The sequence below is a fragment of the Anser brachyrhynchus genome (assembly GCF_964034855.1).
Source record: "Anser brachyrhynchus genome assembly, chromosome: 3".
NCBI classification, from domain to species: domain Eukaryota; kingdom Metazoa; phylum Chordata; class Aves; order Anseriformes; family Anatidae; genus Anser; species Anser brachyrhynchus.
In genome coordinates, this window is record NC_137696.1 from 95,769,686 (window position 1) to 95,793,098 (window position 23,413).

At 35.6% G+C, this 23,413-nt stretch overlaps 1 protein-coding gene across 11 annotated transcripts in view; it reads right to left on the reverse strand.

Moving 5' to 3' along the window:
• ADGRB3 (adhesion G protein-coupled receptor B3) overlaps positions 1–23,413 on the reverse strand; it is a 470,566-nt gene that overhangs the window by 64,834 nt on the left and 382,319 nt on the right. The window lies entirely within an intron of this gene.

Below are 23,413 nucleotides of genomic sequence, written 5' to 3' on the forward strand. Positions count from 1 at the left end.
TGCAGCCAACAGGAGCAGGGAGGTGATCGTCCCCTTGTATTCTGCTCTGGTGAGGCTGCACCTCAAGTACTGTGTTCAGCTTTGGGCCCCTCACTACAAGAAGGACATCGAGGCCTTGGAGCATATCCAGAGAAGGGCTACGAAGCTGGTGAAGGGCCTGGAACATAAGTCCTGTGAGAAGCGGCTGAGGGAAATGGGGTTGTTTAGTCTGGAGAAGAAGCGACTCAGAGGAGACCTTATTGCTCCCTACAACTACCTGAAAGGCAAGTTGTGGGGAGCTGGGGGTTGGCCTCTTCTCACAGATAACTAGTGATAGGACTAGAAGGAATGGCCTCAAGTTGTGCCAGGGGAGGTTCAGGTTGGAAAAGAGGAGACATTTCTTCTCAGAAAGAGCAGTCAGGTACTGGAACGGGTTACCCAGGGAGGTGGTGGAGTCACTGTCCCTGGGGGTGTTTGAGGAAAGGTTGGACATGGTGGTTAGGTACACGGTTTAGTGGATGATCTTGGTGGTATGGGGAAGGTTGGTCCAGATGATCTTGGAGGTCTTCTCCAACCTTTATGATTTTATGATTCTATAAGTACAATAACTTGTGTGGTAGCTTGCTTTGATTAAGCAAGATCAGACACCAGGAGAAGAAATTGAGGAATGTAAGTAAATAAAATAAACTAAAACCTTCCTAGATTCTAGAAATCTCTTCAACAAGTGTTACATAGCTACAGTTATTATTTTAGGCTTTTTTTTTTTTTTTTCTCCCCAAGAACATATGACACTTCCTGTAGCACTGACTTGACTAGATATATTGGCTTGGTTACAGTTTCAAGACCTCATCGCACCATATTAAACCAAAAAGTCAATTTTTGCAAAATGCAGGCGATGTCTATACTGACAGGGACAGGCTATATGCCCAAGCACCTGGGCAAGTGATTATCCATGCTGCTAAACTGCTACCATGACCCTTGCCATGGTCTCTGCCAAGGAGCATCCCCTGCACAATACCAAGCACATGTCAGAGGATGCCAACCTGCCTCTGCTGGAAGGCAAGGGTATGCATGGATAAGTTGTGCAGGACCAATTGTCCTCTGGTCCAGAGAACATTTCTTGGCCTTTTTAACTCATTACAGATTTAGCATTGACAAAACCATGGAGTTTATGAAATCTTTATAACAAAACACGAATCTCATTTTGTCTCTCCGAAAATATTCTGACTCATGATTCCCTAATTGCCACAAACTTAGAAGCCAAAAATTGTTGACAGGTTTCTATCATTTCTTTTTACTCAAACATGCCTGGCTTTATGCCATGCGATATCACTGGTGGTCTTTCTTGTGCCCTGTCCAATCTGTGAAAAGGGAAGACCAATAATTCCCTCCACCTGTAGAAACACTCTGAGGACAAATACAGTGGTGGATGTGAAGCTCCCATACACTGAATTATGAAGACCACATACTCCTTTGTTTGAGTCTAAGGATTACATGGACTTTTAAGACAAAATTTTACAAAGACCAAAATAAACACATTTCTTAATTATCACCAATGTCTTAATGGAAAACCTTATAAAAGTAGCTTGCTTTGTCCTCTTCCACAAAAAAGCTGTAATGAAACAGTTTATACATATACTTACATAATTTAATAAGTAAATTTTATATTAAAAGACTTCAATTCTTTTCCAGTTTTACAGATTCAGCAACATTACCATTCTACTTCTTACCTTACCTCAACTTTGCATTACTTGTATGCGTTTTAACTAAAGATGCATTTTTTTCATATTTTCTATTGAACATCTCTAGCCTCTCATACCTTAGTACGTATCCATCCACCTGATGAAAAAGTGGTAAGCGCCTTTGTATACTCTTTTTTTTTTTTATTCTTTTTTTACACTTGTCTAATATGAGTATATGAGTGCAAAGTGGGAGTAAATGCTATTGTTCTGGGTTTGCGGGAATTAGATCTTCCTTGTACAGGAATAAATGATTGCATAGAGCCTTTGGTGGTAAAGAATCAAGCCCTTTATTTAAGGCTTTCAAATAACTCTGTGTCAAATTATTCTGTATATATGGCTTTCAAGTAAAACGTTTTAAATATCTTCAATGTATTTGGCAGATCCCCATAGTTGAAAAAGACGTTTTTTTTTTTTTTTTTTTTTTTTTTTCCTCCACCCCTATATAGCTGTGTGAGATATAGAATTAAATAGAGGTTAGGAATATAGCAAGGCTCAGTCTGAATACCTGCAGTTTATTACTCTTCATAACTGCTGATACTATACAAAACTTATTAAGGTACTAGTGCAGAAGCAATTAAGCTGGGATACTATGCGAAAGTGTTTTGACCTTTCTTATTAAACTTTCAGGGATCAATTATTCTCTTTATTCACCACACAGAACAAAAAAGCTTATATGAAAGCAGGAAAAAATGTCTACTAATTGGAAAAAGGTTTTGGTAATGTAACACATTCCATGGGCAATTACAGAAGCATCAATATTGAAAAATAGACATTGTTTCTACATGTGGTGATTCAGAATTAATAGTGTAATTCCAGGTGTAACATGATGGATAAGGTGATGTAAAATTGAAGAAGTGTTCTTAAAGACTCTCTAAGCAGTTGCACTTAAAAGCGTCTTAAGTTCTGTAGTATTTTCTTGTTTGAAAGCTATTCTCTGTATATGAAATGGATAACCACTACTAGAATTAGTACTATCACATACAAAAAACAAGGGAGTGAGCAAGTCAAACTAGACATGTGAAGACCAAGTCTGAATCTGTAGTCTGATCTTTTCATTGATATCTATCTGTACCTACAGATGTCTAAGCACCCTTAATAATTTGGTGATATGACTTCTGAAAATCTGATGTGCCCTCCTACATGTAAATTTATTTTTTTTTTCCTGCAGTGTGTGAATATGTGTGTGGGTGTTAGTTATGGCTTTGCTACAAACTCATTTCTCTAAACTGGTGGGTAGATCACAGTTGTGTCAGATAGTTCTGTTATACAAGAATAATAGAAACATCATTTCTTCCTTTTCTATTTTAGTTTGTTTTGCTTGAACTCAATGGCTGGTCTAGCAACTTCATATTTCAAATTACATTATAGTCTGTTAAGGCAAAAGTTTTATGTAGAACAGTTGAAAATATTTCCAATTTATTAAAATTAAGTGTACGATAGCTTACTCAAGATTAAAAGGTATACTAATCAAAGTCACTTGGCCTTTTATTGTTATTATTCTTGGTCATTTTATGCAAATACCGTTCCATTACTACTTCAGCTGAGACTTCTCTCTCTTCTTTCTAGAATTTTATATCCTTTATTTCCCACTGCATATAGAAAAACGTGGGTTTGCTTTGAAGATAATAAAAATTGGTGCCTGGCTTTGGGCAATTTTGCCCTTGTTCTCAGGAGTCTAATAACGGTTTAAAGCACTAATATAATCCTATGCACTTTGTACATCAACATAAACTGTTTCTAAAATCAAATTTCATGCTTTTTTTTCTTCTATGTTTTAATTACCTTACCTTTAATCTTTTTATTTAACTTATATCATTGTATTCTTTCCTCTATTTCAGTTGCAACTGTCAATATCTTCAGACTAGATTCTTCAGTATTGCCTCTCTTCTTTCTCCCTGTATTATCCTATTAGACTCTTTTGCCCCGGGCTTACTTCTCTGTCACACAAAACCAACTATAGCATGCATCAAGGAACTCTCAGATCCCTAATCAGTGAGGGAAATACCAAAGAAAGGGTGTATTTGGATATTTATCAAAATCTTCTTTTTGGAAAGATGGATTTACATTCTATACAAAGAACTCCTGTTTTAACATCCAGGAGATATCATCATAAGCGACTCAATCCTGTAATCATTAAAGAAAGTGGCAATACCCTGCCACTCTAATATTCAGTCTCCAAAGCCTAAAGCTTGCATATTCTGCTGCTAGCTGCTACTTGTTCTGTATGTGTTACTGTATTTGCTCCAAAACCAGCTTTCACGAATGATGTATAATGCATCATTGCACTGGATGCCAAGTCAGCTAGTTGGTGTGTTGAGATTCTTGTTTTTTTTTTTTTTTTTTTCCTTTACATCCTTTTCCCCACTTGCATTTCATACTCTTGATTCTCCCCCTCCCCCCCCATTCTTCGTGAATACTGCTGTTGTCATGACATGTTAGACTTCTTTCAATTAACATGATTATCTTGCTACTTAGGTAGGAATTTAAGCTGCTTCTATTCATCTATTTTCAGTTGTTTCTTAAGTTTTGGCTTGCTTTGTGACTTAAATGTTAATATGTATTATGTGCTGACACTAATTAAAAGCAGAAAGAAAGGATAATGCTGTCATTTCTTTGCCTCAAAGTTAGAAAATTTATGTCAGATATTAGACACAGATATAAGTGGGCTTTTTTGTTTATCTAATCAAGTAATTATGCTTTTAAGTTTCTCCTTGCTCTATTTCTGCAGGTTAATTGATAAACCTTCCAAAATGCAAGGAACAGATTTATTTTTATTTTTATTTTTTTATTTTTTATTTTTATTTTTATTTTTATTTTTATTTTTATTTTTATTTTTATTTTTATTTTTTATTTTTATTTTTATTTTTATTTTTATTTTTATTTTTATTTTTATTTTTATTTTTATTTTTATTTTTATTTATTTTTTATTTTTAATTATTTTTATTTTTTTCCAAAGAACTCCTTTAGTTTTACAGAATTATAATGGCAAACATAAAGAGTTTTTTGGTCTTAAAAATACAACACAATTATATCTTATTTCTTTATTACAAAAAACATTTTGTAATTGACTCTTTTGGAAGTGATGTCATTTGTATACTGTAAAATAAATGGGCAAGTGTGAAGTGAAAAAATTAAATATATTATGTCATATTCTCTACATAGCAACTTAGCCAAGCAAATGTGAACAGAAAACAGATTCTTTTTGATTTTTACAAAGAAAGGTGGGAAAGTATGGTTCAGACCTGTATAGAAATGATCTTTCACACTGATCACACCTGTTGTTCAGAAGATTAGGTTAAATTTTGTCTTCAGTATTGTAAGGCCCTTCAATTACTCTCATTATTCAACTAATGACTGTAAAGATCAAAGGAAGAAAAAGTACTTCACATGGTGAAACTTCAGAGGCAGGTATGATCAAGTCATTAAAATATTAACTGATTGTAGCTCTTGCAAGTGTATAGAATGAAAGTCTTGAAAAAAAAATCACCTTTACTACTTATTCCTTATAAATGAGTCTTATTTTTCCCTCACTAGGTGAAACCTGAGAGAGGAAGTCCAGCCTGGAAAATCTTTTAATGTCATAATATCCAAAAAAAAAATATCCATATTTTAAGTACTGAGTTTACCAGTTTTAATTTATGTATTACTTAAGTGAGTGATTTTTGTAATGACAGGGATACAAGGATATGACAGTATATGTGGGCAAGAAGAGAGAAAACTAAAAAGTCTGAATCTTGAATTAAAAAGCTTGTACAATATTGTCAACACAAGGACAGAGTGTTACAAGCAGGAATTGGTAGGTATGAGAGAGAAAGTATTCTCAGTATTGGCAGATGCTTCTATCTGAGTGGCTGTCATTAGTGCGTAACCATGCAAAGATCAACTATGATCCTTCGCTTTGGAAGGGATTACTGTTATATGAAAGGAACACTGCCAAGATGATAGCCAGCTCTCATCACTAAGTTCTATAATGCATATACTTTTTATAAGGAGCTGTTAGTGCTTTAAGAAGTTGTCAGTTTTAGTGTTAGTTCAGAGAGATTTACTACAGAGAGATTCCTCTGCAAGACCAACATGCATGGGAGCTCTCTCCCATTACAACAGGCTTTGTCAGATCAATGAGAAAATCAAGAGAGACTACACCTGTAAAAAAATAAATAAATAAAAAAGCCAGCAGTAGTTGATGGAGCGTAGTCAAGTGTAGCTGATAGAGTACCAATTGCTTTTTATGCATTCTTCCCTTAAACTAAGACACTGCAAAAAGTTCAGGCATAACTTTTAAGTTACAAAACCTCATTTACTAGCAGGCTTAGCCAATGGTTGCAAGAAGTGCTCCAGAATGGGCACTCATTGCATTTGGTTTTGAGCAGGCTCCTTTTTCCCTGGTCACTCCATGGGGCAGGGTATTTTGAAAATACTGGTCCTCCTTTGTCAGGGGCATGTACTTATCCACAGTCTCAACAGCTATACATCTTCAGTGAATATTCACACCTGGGTCTTTCTTAGATGGGGAAGACTGAAAAGTCATATTTTTAGAATGTAGCTTCAAAATGTACTATAGTACAGCACAGTAGGTTATATACTAGCAATAAATCTCCAAAAGAATCTCCAAATAAGTATTACTTTTCAAAAATCTTTGAATGGTGTGTCTATATTCATCAAGACAGTCACTAAATGAGCTTCCTCTGCTTGGCTTGACAGAAGTTGAAGGCAAGAAAAGAGCAGAGAGAGTGAAGATAGTGAAGTACTAGAGTCATGCTAACTGTATAATCTTCTATTGCGTTTGGATGGGATGGAAGAGGAAGGTGTCTCCTGGCATTCCAGTGCTGAAATAAGCAAACAGAGGATCCTTTCTACCTGGACCAAAGTGGCTAACGGATAATGAAAACTGTCATTGTACAAGTTCATTTTGAAATATTAAAATATCTGGATCTGACATTTCTATGATCAGACCTTCCATTTTTCTCAGTTAATTAGGTAAAAATTTGTACCTTCTATCCATTATTGGCCTATACTTTGGAAAGGATAAATGCAAATACATTCATAAGACTAATGTCAATTCATTGCTGGAGACTCAAGAAAGCTTTGAAGACATGTAGAGGCTTCTGAAGACTGTCCTGAAAGGAACATAGTGCCATTGATCTGATTTAGCCATAAATGGCTGGAAAAATTTGCAGTAAAAGCAATATTCCTACAATTTCAGTGTCTTATGCTCAGACTTGTCTTCAATATAATTTGAAAATAAACTTGACATTTATGGAAAATACTCAGGAAGTAACCGAATAATTTTAATTTTGAGAAAGAGATCCTTTCAGGTCCATCCCCCCCTTAACCCTCCCCCCCTCTTCCTTCCCCCCCCAAATTAAATGTCAGAATGTTTTAATCTTCATTATTTTTATACCTGGAAGAGATATTGAAAACATCAGAGAACACCATGATTGATATTTTTACTGATCAACTTAGAGTGCAGAGAATCTTGAAATTGACCTAGAAATATAAAGCAGGAGATAAAATATTGTGTTTCCTACAAAATAGTTTTTTGGGTTACTTCTCTCTCATTCTGTCTCACCAATTTTAATAATTTTAAACCAATTTTTAATGCAACTTTTCCTATTAATTACTCTTGCAAGAGAGTGACTGATTTCTTCAGCTGTGACTCTTGGGAACCTAACTGAGATACTGACTGAACCTTGCTGGCTTGCCTTAGCAGGGAGCATGTTAGCTCTCACCAAAGGAGGTAGGAAAGGCAATCTTTCTCAGATATGAGAATGCAGCCTGAAAAGGGGAGAAGGAATGAGCTGGAGTTCATTGTCATTTTCTGTTTAATTTCCTGATAATACAAGTTTTCCATAGTGGATGAATTCTGATCCAGAACAGTCCATGTTGACACTTTGAAGACTATCTGTTCATAACCTAAAATTATATATATATATATGCATATATATATTTGTTTAGGGATTCTAAAAGATGTTTTCCAAATAGGTTGACTGTGTTGTCTAAAACTTTAACTCTGATGTTTCCATTAGCATTAAGAGGCACTGTAAAGTCATTCGCTACCCTAAAACACACCATAGTCCAAATACGTTGACTGTGTTGTCTAAAGCTTTAACACTGATGTTTCCATCAGTCCTAAGAGACACCATAAATCCATTCCTTACCCTAAAACACTCTACAATTTGTTCAAAACTCAAACTAAAGATGACAAACGTTAAGGGCAAGGTAGTTGTGTCTGCACACTTCCATTTCTCTGCTTGTGTCTGTATTTTCAAAATATGCATAACGTTTTAATCTTATGGACATCATAGTATCCTGACATTGCATGCCCTCTGTACACATCTGTAATTACATGCTTTGCAAAAATTTTCGTGCCCTCTTTCAGAAAGCAATCTGTCCTCTCTCTTTTTCTCTCTCAGGGCTCTATTTTGCCTTAAGAAGCATAGAGCAGCCTGGCTTCAATCTGTGCAACTGAGCTGAAGTCAATGGAATTAGCTTATTTCACACAAGGTAAAACTCTAGGACTGTTTTAGTTTTTCTGGTCACTTCTGTAAATATTTAGTGGCCTTCAATTTATTATGCATCTAGTTTAGTAAATCTCAGATATTCTAAAGTAGGTCTTCACGCATGGTGACAGCATATGGAGCACAATTCAGGAAATGGTATGCAAGAGATGCACACACACAAAAAAATCTTTTCATTGTAATCCTTTTGGTGCTGATATACATATGGCTGCTGCTGAAATATTTTGATAAGTGGTGTATTTCACACAGGGCTGCAATAAATCCCACCCTGAACCCTTGGTCAGTACTAAAGGGGTGAGGGAGGAATGCAGAATGATGTCTCCTTTTTTAATGCCAAAGTCTCAGCTGCACTGCCTGATGGGTTCAAAATTGGGGTTACTGCAATATTACTGCCCTTGTCTGAGAAGATAATATTTAAATGATCTTCCAAGGGCTGCTTGAAACAGCCTTCTGGCCATATTATCTCTACACCTTGATGTCAGATGGCTACACCATTTTAAGTAAAGAGGGGAGGAGAGAGAGGTGTATGAGCTGCCACGGTCAGTTACTAATCTAAAATTATTCAATCAAAACTTAAGTATGGAAACTGATTGAATGTTCTTTGTCAGATGAAGTGAGATGAACAAAATCTGACATTAGTATAAATTGACCTGATCCGGGCAAAGTCTACAGAAGTTGGCCTACTTATTCCAGTAATCTACCTGGCTCAGTGCCTTGTGGTATTGCCTCACGGGGTACTTGCACCACTTACATTTGCTACATTTTGAAGAACAGTGATCATATGCAAAGGTAGAAAATACACACTGCTGAAAACACATTGCCACCAAATGGTGCAAAAAATAGAACAGAGAAAAAAGTATTTGCATTGGTTGGTAATAGTTGGTAAAATCAAACACACATCAAGACCTAACGTGGTTAAAAGAAAACTTCAGTGGATTGAAATGTTGTCACAGGATAATGTTCTCCCATTGGTAGATAAATTCTGAGGATATTTGATTTCAAAATAAGAAACATTAGCCAGCAGAAAAATACTTAAGCCACTAATTAGTTTCTACTGCACTGAGCAATCAGTTCAATCAGTTAAAAAAAGAAAACATTAACTGGTGCTTGGTTGGTGGAGTAGTAACTGTTTAAAAAAAAAGGGCCAAAGTTTTTAGTTGAAAAATCATCTGTTATCCGATTGGAGCTCAGACCTGCTCACAGTGATGTCAAGGCAAGATGACGGCCAAGGGCAGGAAAAAACAATTTGCAAACTCATAAAGAAATATGAAACAGCGAAAAACTAACCCAGTTCTAAAGTTTGTTTGTTTGTTTGCCTGTTTTCCTAAATGACAGGAGGGTTGTGTTCTGCAGTAAAACTCTGAAAACTGTGTTGGTTTTTCTACACATCCAATCTTCTTCTTTCTGTTCACATTTGTCAGGAATATGGTTGTTGTATGAATAAATGACCAAGATTTGACCATTAATTTGTATAGTATGTTCAAGAAAGGGTTCATACACTTTTTAAAACTGTGCAGAGGTCTTTCCCTTCTGTGTCTCCACATATGTTTAAGAATAGAACTATGAATAAAGTTCGTAATAAAGTTTTGAGTCAGCAAAAAGTAAACTCTCTAGAGTCTTTATTCTCTGTACTGTTACTACCTTAACAATGGTATGCTCATTTAGCATTTAACTGACGATTGTACTTGACATTATGTACAAAAAGCTCTAACCATGGAAGCTTGAGTAATCTAAAACCCATCCCTGACAAGATTTCACTGCTGGAAGTCTAATTTCAAAATGTCAGCGAAGGCTGAGAAGCCATATATTGCATGCTCATTAAATGTAATAAACCCATCACAAACTTCTCAAAATCTGCTATAATCTTGCCCATAACCCTGGAATGAATGTGAAACTATACAATAACAAAAAAACGTTGTCTTTCATGTTATGTGATATATGGAAAATGAGGCTTAATAAGAGTAACTGCTTTCATCTGCTTAATTGTATAGTCTATAACCAAGCTTTATCCTCTTGTGAATTAAATTATACTTTTCAACTATTTAAGTGACTGAAAATCTATAAGACCTCTGGTTTAAAATGCAACCCTCAAAATCCACATTTTCTAGATATATTTCTTCACATCACATTATGTTCTAAGGACATCACAAAGGAAAGAGCATAATGACAAAAAAAAAAAAAAGCAAGAACTTGAAGGCAGACTGCTTTATCCATGTTACCTTCTGCCTCTTTTCTCTTCCCCCCCCCCCCCCCCCAATGAAATTTGACACTATGGTAAGATCCAAAGAAATCTGATATACAATTTCAGAGGTCCTATTTTTTTAGAAAACATGTATAGGGTAGAGACTGGTATTGGAATATAGCTCTCTTAAGATAAGTGTGCAGATAGTCAGTGTGAAAAAAGAGACTCTTAAGAATTTGTTCCTCGATGTGGAAGAGAGCAGTGCTGTGCATCAACCTTAAGGCAGCCCTGAAAATGCCACCCCATAACTGGGAGCAGTGGGGCCATGTGAGTGCTACATTGTCACTATCTGCTTCGCAAAACTGAGGACCAGCTTAACTGCTGCTAAAGCAGTGCAGCTGCTGTGTATTTAGGTAGGCTTGAAAATTATCTAAATATATGATTACCTCCTATTACAATCAACTGCACATTTCCATTATGGAATGATAATTAATATCAACACTTTCATGCACAAATGCTTGGTATGTTAAAATGTTTGTTTAAGAAGGCGTTACTGACAGGCAATTAGGTTTCATACAGAATCAAAAGAGGAAAACGTTTTTTGAAATTTAATTTATTTCAAGATGGCATGTGAATTCTACAGGAGTTGCTTTGTATAAATTAGTCCTAAGTTTTACTTTTCAGTGGTTTCAGAAAAGTAGAAGATTCCTAATGACATTTTAACCTGCACTACAGAACTTGACAGTGAGAACTTATGAATTTATACCTTCTTCACCCAAAGCCTGGCTCCCAGATTTAAAGAAATGCTGTGCTAGACATGTTTTGTTAAGAGGCTGGCTCTATCACCGTAAGTTTGATGTACTCTCAGAACACAGAACAGATTAAGCCCTTCAGAGTTGGTTCCTGGGGGAATATCAGATTTCTGTGTTACACACAGGTTTGGAGGCAAGTGACATGCTGAGATGTTCAGCTCCACAGAGATAGGTGCATTTTTCAGCAAGTCTGAAATTGTACTCTGGAAGTCTTGAGATTTAAAATGTCTCTATATGTTTTTTAAACAAAAGGTATCTATTTCATTTCTGAATATATTCCCGTAATGTCAAGTGCTTGAGTCATTTCTCAAGGGGCAAAGCCATGAAGCTACTAGAGTTGACACAGAAATCTCACTGAGTTCAGTAAGTCTGGAATACTGTATTTTGAGCAATATTTCACACATCACTGTGGGACACTTCATGGAAATGTTCTTGGCACTAAAATTTAAACAATTTTATAGTTTACAGACTATGCATCTGTAGTGTTTTCAACTGCTTTAAGTTAAGCTGTTATAATGCTAGAGCTGATGACTCCTGTACTTTTCAAGGAAAGTGCTGTCTTATTAACAAAAGCCATTGGTTAAATGCTAAGTAGCATACTAAACCCCCCCAATTAACAGATTAAGAAATAAAACAATCCTTTCTACCCCAAAGGTGGAGAAAGTACTGAAAATCAGGCTAAATTAACAAGTCCTCTATGGCACATGAACTTGTGGTAATACATTGCAAGATCTGTAATTGAAGAGGAGCAAAGTTAAATCAAAGTTAAATCAGCTTAATATTATATTGCAAATCTATACTAATGCTTCTGATATACTAAGTTTCTGCAGAGATGGAAGAATCTAGAGGGCTAAAGAAAATGGCACAGTCACTTGAGACAGCAAAACCTGTCACTTCTTTTTATAAAATGATTGGAACACCCGCTGTCCCCTGGGAGCCTGTAGGCAAATCAACCCCACTTGCTGCTTAAAAATGTTAACATGGCAGCCTTGTCCGTATTGTGATTGCTCACAGAAAAACTTAATAGAAAGAGTAATAAATTCAGCTAGATACGATGTCATGACTACTTAACATAAAACATGACTTGGTTCTCTGCTCACTGAAAAGCAACTGTATCATTGCACAAAATAAGAGCCAATTCAAGCACCTTGCTCATGGACTCCTAACACGTTCACAGCTTCTTATTGCCATAAAAGCTGCAGATACTTCCAACAAAAAACAAAATGCCATGAATGTGAGATAAGTGATACAAGAAATTGCATGATATAAAGAACCAGATGTCAAATATACAGAATATTATCCAATGATCTTTTACAGTAAACCCTGCGTGTACCACTGTCAGTCTGGCTGAAAAGCTAAATATTATTTTAAACTATGAAATATTTCTGAAGTAAGGAAAACTCATGATTAATTGAATTGTTCAAATCGATACATGTTAATTTACCTCAAAGGAGGGTAAAGTGATATACAACTAATATTATGCGTCGGTATGTACTAGAATATTGTAATATAAAAAATAAAAGTTTTTTTTTTTTTGTCTTTCAAGAGCCCTCTTTAATATTTTTCAAACGTATCTTCAAAGAAAGAAAAAATTTGGAATAACATATTAACTTTTAATGGGGGTTCCTCATGCCTTTGAGCTCAGGTATTTTCCTGATTCTAATTATCTGTGTATTTATCATGCTGTCTTTGTTTTCTTCATTTGTTCTTACTGTGAATGAGTCACTAAGATATTGCATTTTTACTTTTTTTTTTTCTCTTTTTTAAGATGGTAAATTTAATCACTAATGGACTGCATTCTACTCTAATATGTAGTCATAGATCCAATCAGAACCAAAGAAGGCTGTGTATTTGATATTCACAGTTCATATAAGATTGATTTGTATTTGGAAAATCCTGCACATACACATGCACAAAGAAATGTGTGATATAATTTATTAGAGTTCTTTAGAATTTATTCCAAACTGCTCTGGAATTGTATATTTTCAAGAGACACATTGCATATTCTCCAAAAATTGAAGGGAAAGATACAATAAACAGTTACCATTTTGAATCAAATATACATGACTTCTCCACAAGGGTATTTGAATATGTGAGTTGGGAATTACTGTTCAGGAACAATGATTTAAAAACTAACTGATCCATGGAGCTGAGTAATAATGTTTGTTTTAGTTTTTCTACAATGCTATTATCATTACAACAGAAGTCCTATCCTAAAGGGAATTGTTGCATAGGCTCCATAGCTTTGGTAGGACTATACAAAATTCACTTCAGAATTAAGGTCTAATTCAGTTGCAGGCATTATCATCTATCAAATGCTGTTGATTAACTGTTCTGTTTACTACAGCTGTATAACAAATGGTTAGATCTTTTCCTTTAAAAAAAAATCAAATCTTAAAAAAAAATATATATATATATATCATAGGCACTGTTAAATGTGAGAAAAGGAAGTGAATCCCACAAATGAATGGATTAATGTTATGACAAGTAGAAATTCTGCTTTTGTGTTGTATCTGCCAAAATCAGTCTTTCATAGTGTTATCTAAATGTAGATCAAATGTCTGGTATGTCGTTACTTTGGTAGGTGTAGTCAATACAAAGTTGTGTTCCTTTGATAGGTCCTGTGTGAAACACTTTACTCCTGTTCCAGTAATATTTGTGGAACTCCCTGTGCCTTTCTCCACACTGGTGCAACACATATTGCTGAATAAAAATAACTTCCAAAGCACTGCAGGGTTTTAAGCTTAATTTCAATGTGCTGCAGGATTTTATGTTGCACAGCCCCCATTATAATCTGGGGGTATTGTACAGTTTAAAAAGCACTGCATGGAAAATCTACCCCTAAATGAGAGTTGGGAGGCAATTAAACCCATATTTGGAATTAAAGAAACCAAAAGAACAGCAACAACACTATTATTCTTTGACAAGCAGAACGTAGAAATGAAGAGGGATATATTTGCTAGTATATTCAAGCTACTTTGTGCTGATCACTTGATACAAAGCACTTGTAAACTAAGCACTTAATCAGGCAGTGGAGAGCTTATGGCCTGTCTGAATTTTGAAAGCAATATGAAAGACATGAATTAGATTTCAGTCTTGATTTTCACTGTTTTGAACTTTGTCTAGTGACTAATAGCTATGTGTGCTGAGTGTGACAGTTTTTATATAGTTTTGTTGTTATTCTATACCTGACAGTTTGCAAAGGTTTACTAGGTGTAGGTACAAGCCAACTGACAACTAAGCCCTGGTTTTTTTTTTTCTTTGTTTCTGTTTTTTGTTTTAACCCCAGCCCACAGTTTAATACAGATTTTAAAAGGCAGATTTCAGTAAACATAGAGATAGAGCTAGATATAGGGAAGAGACAGACTGAGACATGATGTTCTTAGCATCAGTCTACTATTCTGAATCTCTGACAGCACAGAGATTAAAAAAAAATAAAAATAAAAATAAAAAAATCCTAAGACTAGCCTGTAAGGTGGGTGTGTAATAAACAATCTGTTTATTAATTTACTGGGCTCAATTTTCTCTGTTTAAAATGTTTAATTCTTTCAACTAGTAAAAACTACAATTTTATAAAGGTAGATTTGTTTTTAGACATAATATTAGTCATAAATTACTCAAAAAATGCCTGACCTACTCTAAATCAACAAAGTAGCACAAAATATGAGTATGGCATGGGCAATAGTGAAGATTAGCTTGGTAAAGAAAACAACAACAACAACAACAACAACAACAAAAAACAACATAGTGTGATTTCCTATAGTAACATAAAGCCATAGAGGAGCAAGGCAATTGCATGATAGAATGGACGGTCTTGTGAATAGGCTTTGGGATGGGCACCGGGCTCTCTCACAGCCGTGCATGAGCTAGTTTCTTAGTCCTACTATCCTGTGCTATGGGAATGTCACAGTGTTAATGATGCATTAGCGTGCAACCTCCCTGGCTAGGGCTACTGAATTTTGAGTGGAAGGCTCTTTAATAATAACATTCCACTCTATGTATAAAATAGCATATACAAAATTGTTCTATAGTATAATTCTATAATAAACATACAGTAGTATAATTTCTGTTCACCGCTGTCTTTTAAACTATAGTTCAATAAAAGAAAGAAAAACAACACATTTATTGAAAAGCACAGCAATGGAGAACTGCTTGCATACAATGTGTGTCTCACTGGTACGTGATGGGAGTCCTACTGAGCTATCATATCTCATAACCACAGTTTCCTTTATTTCTCATTTTTCTATCTATGAGGCAGAGCTACTGCATTCAAGTATTATAACTGTGCTTGAAAGGTTCACCTTATCCTTTTTTGATTTTTGATAATTTGATGGCAACAACAGAAGAGAAGATGGCCATTAGTTCAGAAGACCTTATCTGTTGAGAACCATGAAAGTCAACACAGAACACTTCAGTGAAGAAAGAATGGACCAGAAGCGAAGAGAGAAAGTGAGCAGGAAGAACAACAACAACAAAAGGCAGAATAGAAGGGAGAATAAAAAGAACCGAGAAGGAACCTTCCTTATTCTAATTTGCAAATCCTCAAAGAAGTTGTTTCTGTCAGACTCCATGTCGAAGCATTGGGTAAACCCTTCAATGGTCCAGGAACATAAGAATTTGAGTACTGTAGTTGGATGGTGCCCTTATTTCTTACAAAGTTCCAATGCCTTGCCAGAAAATAGTTCTCCAGTGAAATTCAGCTACTGAAAACCTACATGATTGGGAAGTAATGTCTGCATCCTGTAAATTTTCTTCACTCTTTGAAAACAGAGAAATGGCTGGTGTAGATGTCATGGAATTTCCAAATGATTATTTTGATCAGTGTTGGATGACAGAGAAACAAGGAAACAATAGTATGGGGGGTCAAACAAAGGAAAGAGTGAGGAAAGGCAGACCAAAAACAGAAGTTGACAAATCATAAAGGCTAGACAAGGGATGAAGGAAGAAAGAAGACAAAAGAAGTGAAGGAAAAAAAAAAAGGGGGTGGGGGTGGGGGGGTGGGGGGGTGAACTGATGAAAGAAGAGACTGTGAAGTGACTGTTTTACTTTCTTCACCATTAATTTAAAAACAGTTTATTTTTGTGACATGAAGGTCTGAAGGGCAAATCTCCACCTGTGGCAGCAGGGGATATTTAAAGTAGTTCTTGGTTCCAACCTATGAGAAATGGCTGGAAGGTTCTCCCTCTTGCCTCACAGGCAGTGACAGACATAATGCATATGGAGCTCAAGAGTGACTATACTCCTGCCCAAGAAGTGACCTGTATTTTTCATTGTAACCAGGCACTGGAATTATTTTGCTGTGACCCTCTTCTCCCCAAAGCCAGTGATACCACAGCTCTGTTCTGACAGAGGGAATTTTCCCTTTACCGAGAGTTGGTGTTTGAAAGGATAAGAATGGGTAGCTGTCCTGTCTAGTGAACATGTTGGTCTGCTGTTCTCCAGTCATACGCTATGTGCTGGAAGGCACTTGATATAATTAAAGATATAATTACTAGTAATACGTTATCTTAGTTTTTAACATTTTTTTCCTTCCTAATTACAAATCATGAACATATATAAGGTTATTTTACCAAAGTACTTTGAACTCTGTTCCAATTTAGGTTTTATTTTGAAAGGAAAATAACCATAAATATTAAGCAAAATGCAGTACTGTGCTCAGAGAAACACAGATGTCTGCCATATAGCTTCAGATTGAAAGCAAATGCCACTGTATTGTTTTCAGTGTACATGACTTCACATTGTTTCTAAGTAACACAATTACCATTGACTGAGTCTAGGCATTTTATTATATTCAAATTATGACTTATTAAATAATGCATTAGTAGCATTTTAAAGGAAATAAAATCCCTTCAGTTATTTTAAGTCATTAACTGCATGGCTAACCACATGATTAACCCCTGACTCTAAGTTTAACTAAGTCTCATATTAAAAATTTAACATATATGGGATGCAAAGAGTTCCCATGTAAAAGAATATGTACTAAGAGACTAGCTACTGAAAAAATAGTATCTCTGTGGGAGGAGATGGATTTTTAGCTGTTGTGGAGCTATCTGTGTGGAATGCAGAACTCAATTCCTAAAATCAGCGAAGGTCTAAGACAGAGCAGGGAGCATCTCAGGGAAAGTAAGAAATGTGACACATGCACTGGGGCCATGTGCATGGCCTTCTAACTTGTACCTTCTAATTTTTAACTTGTAAATCCCCTTTACAGGATTTTGTTTCTGGAAGATTTTTTTTTGTGTCAGACTCCATAATGGAGCATCGGGTAAACCTTCCAATGACCCAGGGACACAGTTGCTTCATCTGTAAAAAATGACCTTGAAACAAAAACTATCTGACTGGCTACAGCCACATATGGATTTGAATACCATAGTTGGATGCCACACCTATTTCTTACAAAGTTCCAGTTCCTTGCCATCAGCAGAAAATTTTTCTCCAGTGAAATTCACATACTGAAGAAAACCTACACGATCAGAACATAATGACAGTGTCCTGTGAGCTCTCTTCTCTGCTTAAAAATGGAGAAAGCTTGTGTAGAAGTGTAGAAATCCCTGAATTTCCAAATGTTGGCTTTGATGATGATATTATTGTTATTTGTATCCATCTGTATGTGGAATAGAAGTTGTGACTTTTTTTTCCCCTTTTATTTTTTCCCCTCTATTGTCTGTTTTGCTTGTATACCAGCTTTTGAAGTCTACATATTTAACACCCTAATCTGCTCAACATGTGGAATGCTCAGTGGGTGACTCTTCCAGTCGATTTGGAAGCTTCTGCTAACACAAATAGATAAATAGATAAATTAATTTTTTGGATTCTGTCATGTATGACTTCAATCAGTAAAAGCAAAGTTTGCCCGTTCCACAGCACTACTGCCTCTACTACACTTTTTCCCTGTAGACTATGTTACACTCACTTTTGCTGCTGGGAGGAAAGAGAGCATCTGGTTTTGCTCGTCTATACCTGACAAGAGTTGCAGGTCCAGCTCTCTTCATAACTTTCAGTGCTTCTGTGTTCCACTTAGCATTTCTAAGGTCAAAATGATCAGAAATAGGAGGCAGAATAGTCTCACTACAGCTGAAGGTGTCCTTATCTCTTTCCTTCCCTTCATCCTTACCTCTTTCCCTCCCTTCATGTTTCTATAGGAGAGCTGAGAGAGCTCAATGTGCTGACACTGAGAACACAGTGCAAGGCTAATATATATATTCAGGCTCTTCCCTGTGGGAGGGGTGAGTATGAAATAAGTTAAGGGTCTGACTGGAGGGAGAAATAAAAAAATACATGTTTATATCTGTTAATAAATTAAATTGAAAATTTGTTGATGTTGGAAATATTCCCAGAGCCTTAATGATAGGTTTATTTTTATCATCAACAATGATAATTAATAATTAATGCTACATGTCTCTCAGAAGAATCTTGGCAACTAAAATTAGCAAGTATAAAATGTTAGGTTTTAAATTATATACTTAGCATGAATGTCTCCTCCTGCAAAATCTCCCAGCCTATATCAATGCCCTGGATGACAATGACAGAGCCAAATTACCACTGGAAAGTTTATCTGTATTCTCTCCACTCCTCTGCTGGGAATTCCCTTAACGGACTCTCTGTGATCTGCACAGATCAGATCTCTCTGCCTGCAGAGCCTACTACTGAAATCAGTGCCATCCTCTGTACACACAGCAGCGTCTCTAAACCAATTGCACTAGCAGGTTTAGATCATTGTGGGGTAGCAATTTTCCCTTCCAGATGCCAGAAGGCACAAGATTTTTTTTTTCCCTGTAGTTGGAAACTGGGTAATGTTATATTAAAAATAGCTACTGAAAACAAATGCCTGTCTTAGGGTGAGAGAACCAGTCTGTCACAGTGTTGTGTGTATGAACCTAAAAAGAGGTTTGGAGAAGAAATAAGCTAGGGACTGCACAGAAAGTCTGTTACGTGCATACATAATCCATTTTTTATTCCATTTTCTTCAACACCACTTAGAGGAATTCCTTCCATAAGTTTAAACTTTCATAGCATGCTAGCAGGTTTCTGCTCATCAGTTTCTAGGCAAGAAAAGTGAATCCAAGTCACCAAAACCAGTCCTTCCAGCTGACACATGATGAATTTTTAATTATACAGAAGAATTATACAGGGCTATGAACTGAGTTTATCAAAGCCCATATTTAACACTAATATTGTGTAACCCTGAAAGACTACCAAGATCTAGTTGTGCTGGGTGCAATATACACATCACCTAAACGAAAATCCTACAGAGTGCTTCTTTGACAAAGAAACCTCAAAGTGCTGCTTTGGTTCTGCTTTGCTTACCATACCTATTCACTGAGTATTGAACTTCAATGAACTTACACTTCCAGGGGCTCAAACACACAATCAAGTCATCATGGCAAAACAAGTGTCAGCTAAGCTATATCAATAACTTGTATGCATGCTCCTAGCCATGGCAACTGCAAGGCAGCACAATTTGGTTTAGTTATAATTCATTTCAGGCTTTGCATTTGCTATTGGCAAAATATGTGCACAGGGATTAATGCCACAACTTGAAGTTTTGAAAGCTTCCTATCTGTAATTTACAGGCAATTTCCTACAATTAAACAGACATGATTTATTGTTTAGTGATTGTTGTTTGACTAGGACAGACATGTTCTTTAGGTATTTACAGAATGTAAATCATTCTTCTCACTTAGGTTTAAAAATCTGACTAGAATATATTTTGACTTGTGTTAGATACTGTTGTTCAGTCTTCTGTCCAAAAGGAAGAATCCTTTAAAATGAATGGAAACAGACATTTGATCAGGTTTAAACTCTTACAAATTGGTTTCTGGAGAGACTTTTTTGGGATGAGGTTTATAGCTACAGGAAACAAACTCAGCCTAGTAGCAGTTCTTGTCCATCATTAATGTTGCCTTGATACTGAGGTCTAAATCTTATTCATAGCAAAACTACTTTTTTTCCATTGTAGTATGACTGCAAAGCCTTATGAGATCATTCAGTTCAATGAAACGTTATTACTATTCTGTATATACTTTAAAAGATAAGCAGTGCTAAAATGAAGGTTTTATAGCAATAATTAAATTGCTAACACTCAAGCCTGAATTCTGATTGACTTGACATAAGAGGATATGCAGTAAAAGACATAGACTTGAAAGCCCTTTTAAATATAAGAAGTGTAAAATCTCAATGCAAATAACAGCTGATTTAAAATTAATCCCATCTTTTTAAAACTCAGGTTTCAACAGCTGTAGGTTCTGACACATTGCTTTGTTGTCCTGTATAGCTCAGCTAAGCTTGTTAAGGAAATCATTCTCATTCTAAGCCATCACCTAACTTTAAGTGATATTTAAAGAAAAATAATCCATTTAGATTTCCTAGTTTATAGGAATTATTTAGCAAACATGGAATAGGTTGAAGATGTGACTTTTTATGAAACAAAGAGCATAGAGCACAAATTATATGCCATGCTACTAATTAGAGAGAGAGATGTAATCACTTACTAATAGAACAACATTTTGTGCCAACCTTATTCATACTTCCTTCCAACTGCTGGACTCCTTGTGCCAGATATATTTCAGTTTTCTTCAGAAGAGAGAGATACTAACATGTTTTCTATCCTGTTTTTAAACCCAGAAGTCTAGTGCAAACTGAACTTGCTTGACATTTCAGAAATTCTATCGGTTTTAACAGCTTGAGGCCTTTTTATTACAAACATGTACATTTCCCTGCAGAGTTTTGGAAATCTCACAATTACATTAATTAAAGACGTCCATGATTATAGCCAAATGCATACTTCTTAAACTTACATTTACAGTTTTCTTTCAACGAGTATTCTGATCATAATTTTCTATTAAATTCCACAAAATACCTACTTATTCATCCACAATGTCAGCTTTATGCAATTTTTGACAAAACCATCAAAAGAGAAAAATACCGGAACACAGTTATTGTCAAATTTTTCAGCACCACATTTGATGTCTGTGACTCACTGGGACTCAACGTAACAAGCATGTATGTCCATGAAAACAAACATAAAAAGGTCATGTTTCAGCAACCATCCAAAACTAGAGGCACTGAGTGCATTTTACACTAGCACCAAAAGGATCTCTGGATACATAATTTTTGATCCATAACTGTATCTAGGAGCACCTTGAAAAGTTGTGCATTCATCTCATGACAAAGTCCCACTTTGACCCAGAGCAATTAACATTGTTTTTTCTTACGACATGTATATGCTCAGTGAATGTTAACTTCAGTGGGATCTGCACACAGTGACCACTGTTTCTTTCTTAGAAAGAAAAGTCAGGAAAAGACAGAATTTGTGTGACCATCCTTGGCTTTCCACCTAATTGCTAACCTCTGCCTAGAATGTGGAGAAGACAGATTTACATCCTGCTTGTCCCACTTCCCATGAAATTTCCCCTACCATCACACTGTTCAAGAGCTAAAAAGTGGAAATGGTGAAGAAACTCTATGCTTTTCCTGTTGAAACCTGGCTACTGGTAGCCAGGTAAACAAGATACATAGGGGAAGAAAGAAGGAAACTTGTGATCCAGTCTCATCCCACATTATTATTTTTCCTCCAAAGGCAGTCACATATAAAATGAATAAACAGGCCTGGGCATAGGCCTGGAACCCATACCTTAATCCTAGCACCTGAGAATAATTATCATTTTATGGCAAGTTTATTTAAGCCCTGACTTAAAATCAATCACAAATTAAACAATCTAATAAGCTATATAGTAGGTTAAGTCAGAATTGCCCCGGGCAGAGATTTTTGTACTTCTGGAATGGTTGGTTTTGGCTGCTGTTCAAAACAGCATCCTGGACTAGTTTGAGTAAATCTAGTAATACATGATACACTTTTTTTTTTTTTTTCTTTCCAGAATTAAAAGTAAACGGACTCACTAGGAAGCTCTGTTTTCAGAAATGAATGTACTTCAGCAACAAGTAACACAGACCCCACAATTTATTTTCATGCTGTTTCTTAAGCCAGATCTAAGCCTGATTTTGTGAATTTCTATGTGATACTAATACTAAAAGTTTAAAGTAAAAATAAATATATGGCTGTAGAATACTTTTATGTACAAGGATCACATGTTTGAGCCCTGCAGCTTTTACAGAGTGTAGTATACAGTGTTAAGGAAAGAATACTCATTTTCTAGTTTCTAATCAGACCAATGCAAGAATGAGATAAATCCCATCATCATCTACCTTATAATGCTCTCAGTGACTTAACCGCAAGATATAGGGGCATAAAATCTCTTATCCAGGAGAATACGAAAAAGCAAAAGCAAAACCAAAGCCAAAACAAACAAACAAACAAAAAAAAATCCATACCATATGTACCTGAAAATATAGGGACAAAACAGGCAATTGTAGGGAAGTATAAATAAAATCCAGTACAATAAGTACATAACCTTTTGCACCAAACTTACATTTTTGATCTTTAAATAATAGTATTTTTAAAAAGTTTGGGTTTTCTAATATGTTTCATTTTATTGTAAAGAATGAGTAATGATATACAAATTGTATTAGGACATGAGATATACACTTATCTAAGAACTGTACTTTTTTAATGTATTATTTTACCAAATATCTATGCCAAAAATTTCTTGCTCTGTTCCTGTATCTGTTTTGTTTTATGTGACAAATGGATTCTATGCCTGCATTCTTAGACATGATAATCCACATAGGAAAATCCATACAGAAAATTCAGCTTTCATACTAGAATTAAAATAACCTAGTAGTTGAATACTGATTTTTGGTGTTGATGTTAATGTTATTATTATTGTTCAACAGTTTAGTCATGTGAAGTCTATTCCTATGGTATCCTCATTTAGAAATCTTTTTACTGTTGTCACATAGAAGTGTTTATGGTTTCCTCTTTTATAAAACTAAGACTATGTAAATGAAAAACAAGAACATTTTATTGTTTGTAGGTTGATCTACTTCCCATTGACTGTTTTTCTATTTCCACTTGAATTCAACAAATAAGCAGAAGAGAAGTAGAGAAAAGGTGCGAAGCCCAAAATAGCTGCTTGAGTCATCAACAGATTGTCTGAAATGATTCAAACAGGTGTTCGTGAGAGCATGAGCTCAGGACTGTGGGGGTGAAATCCAGAAGAGATCAAACTACTTTAAAAAGGTCCTGAAGAACAAAGAGAAAAAAAAAACAAACCACAAACA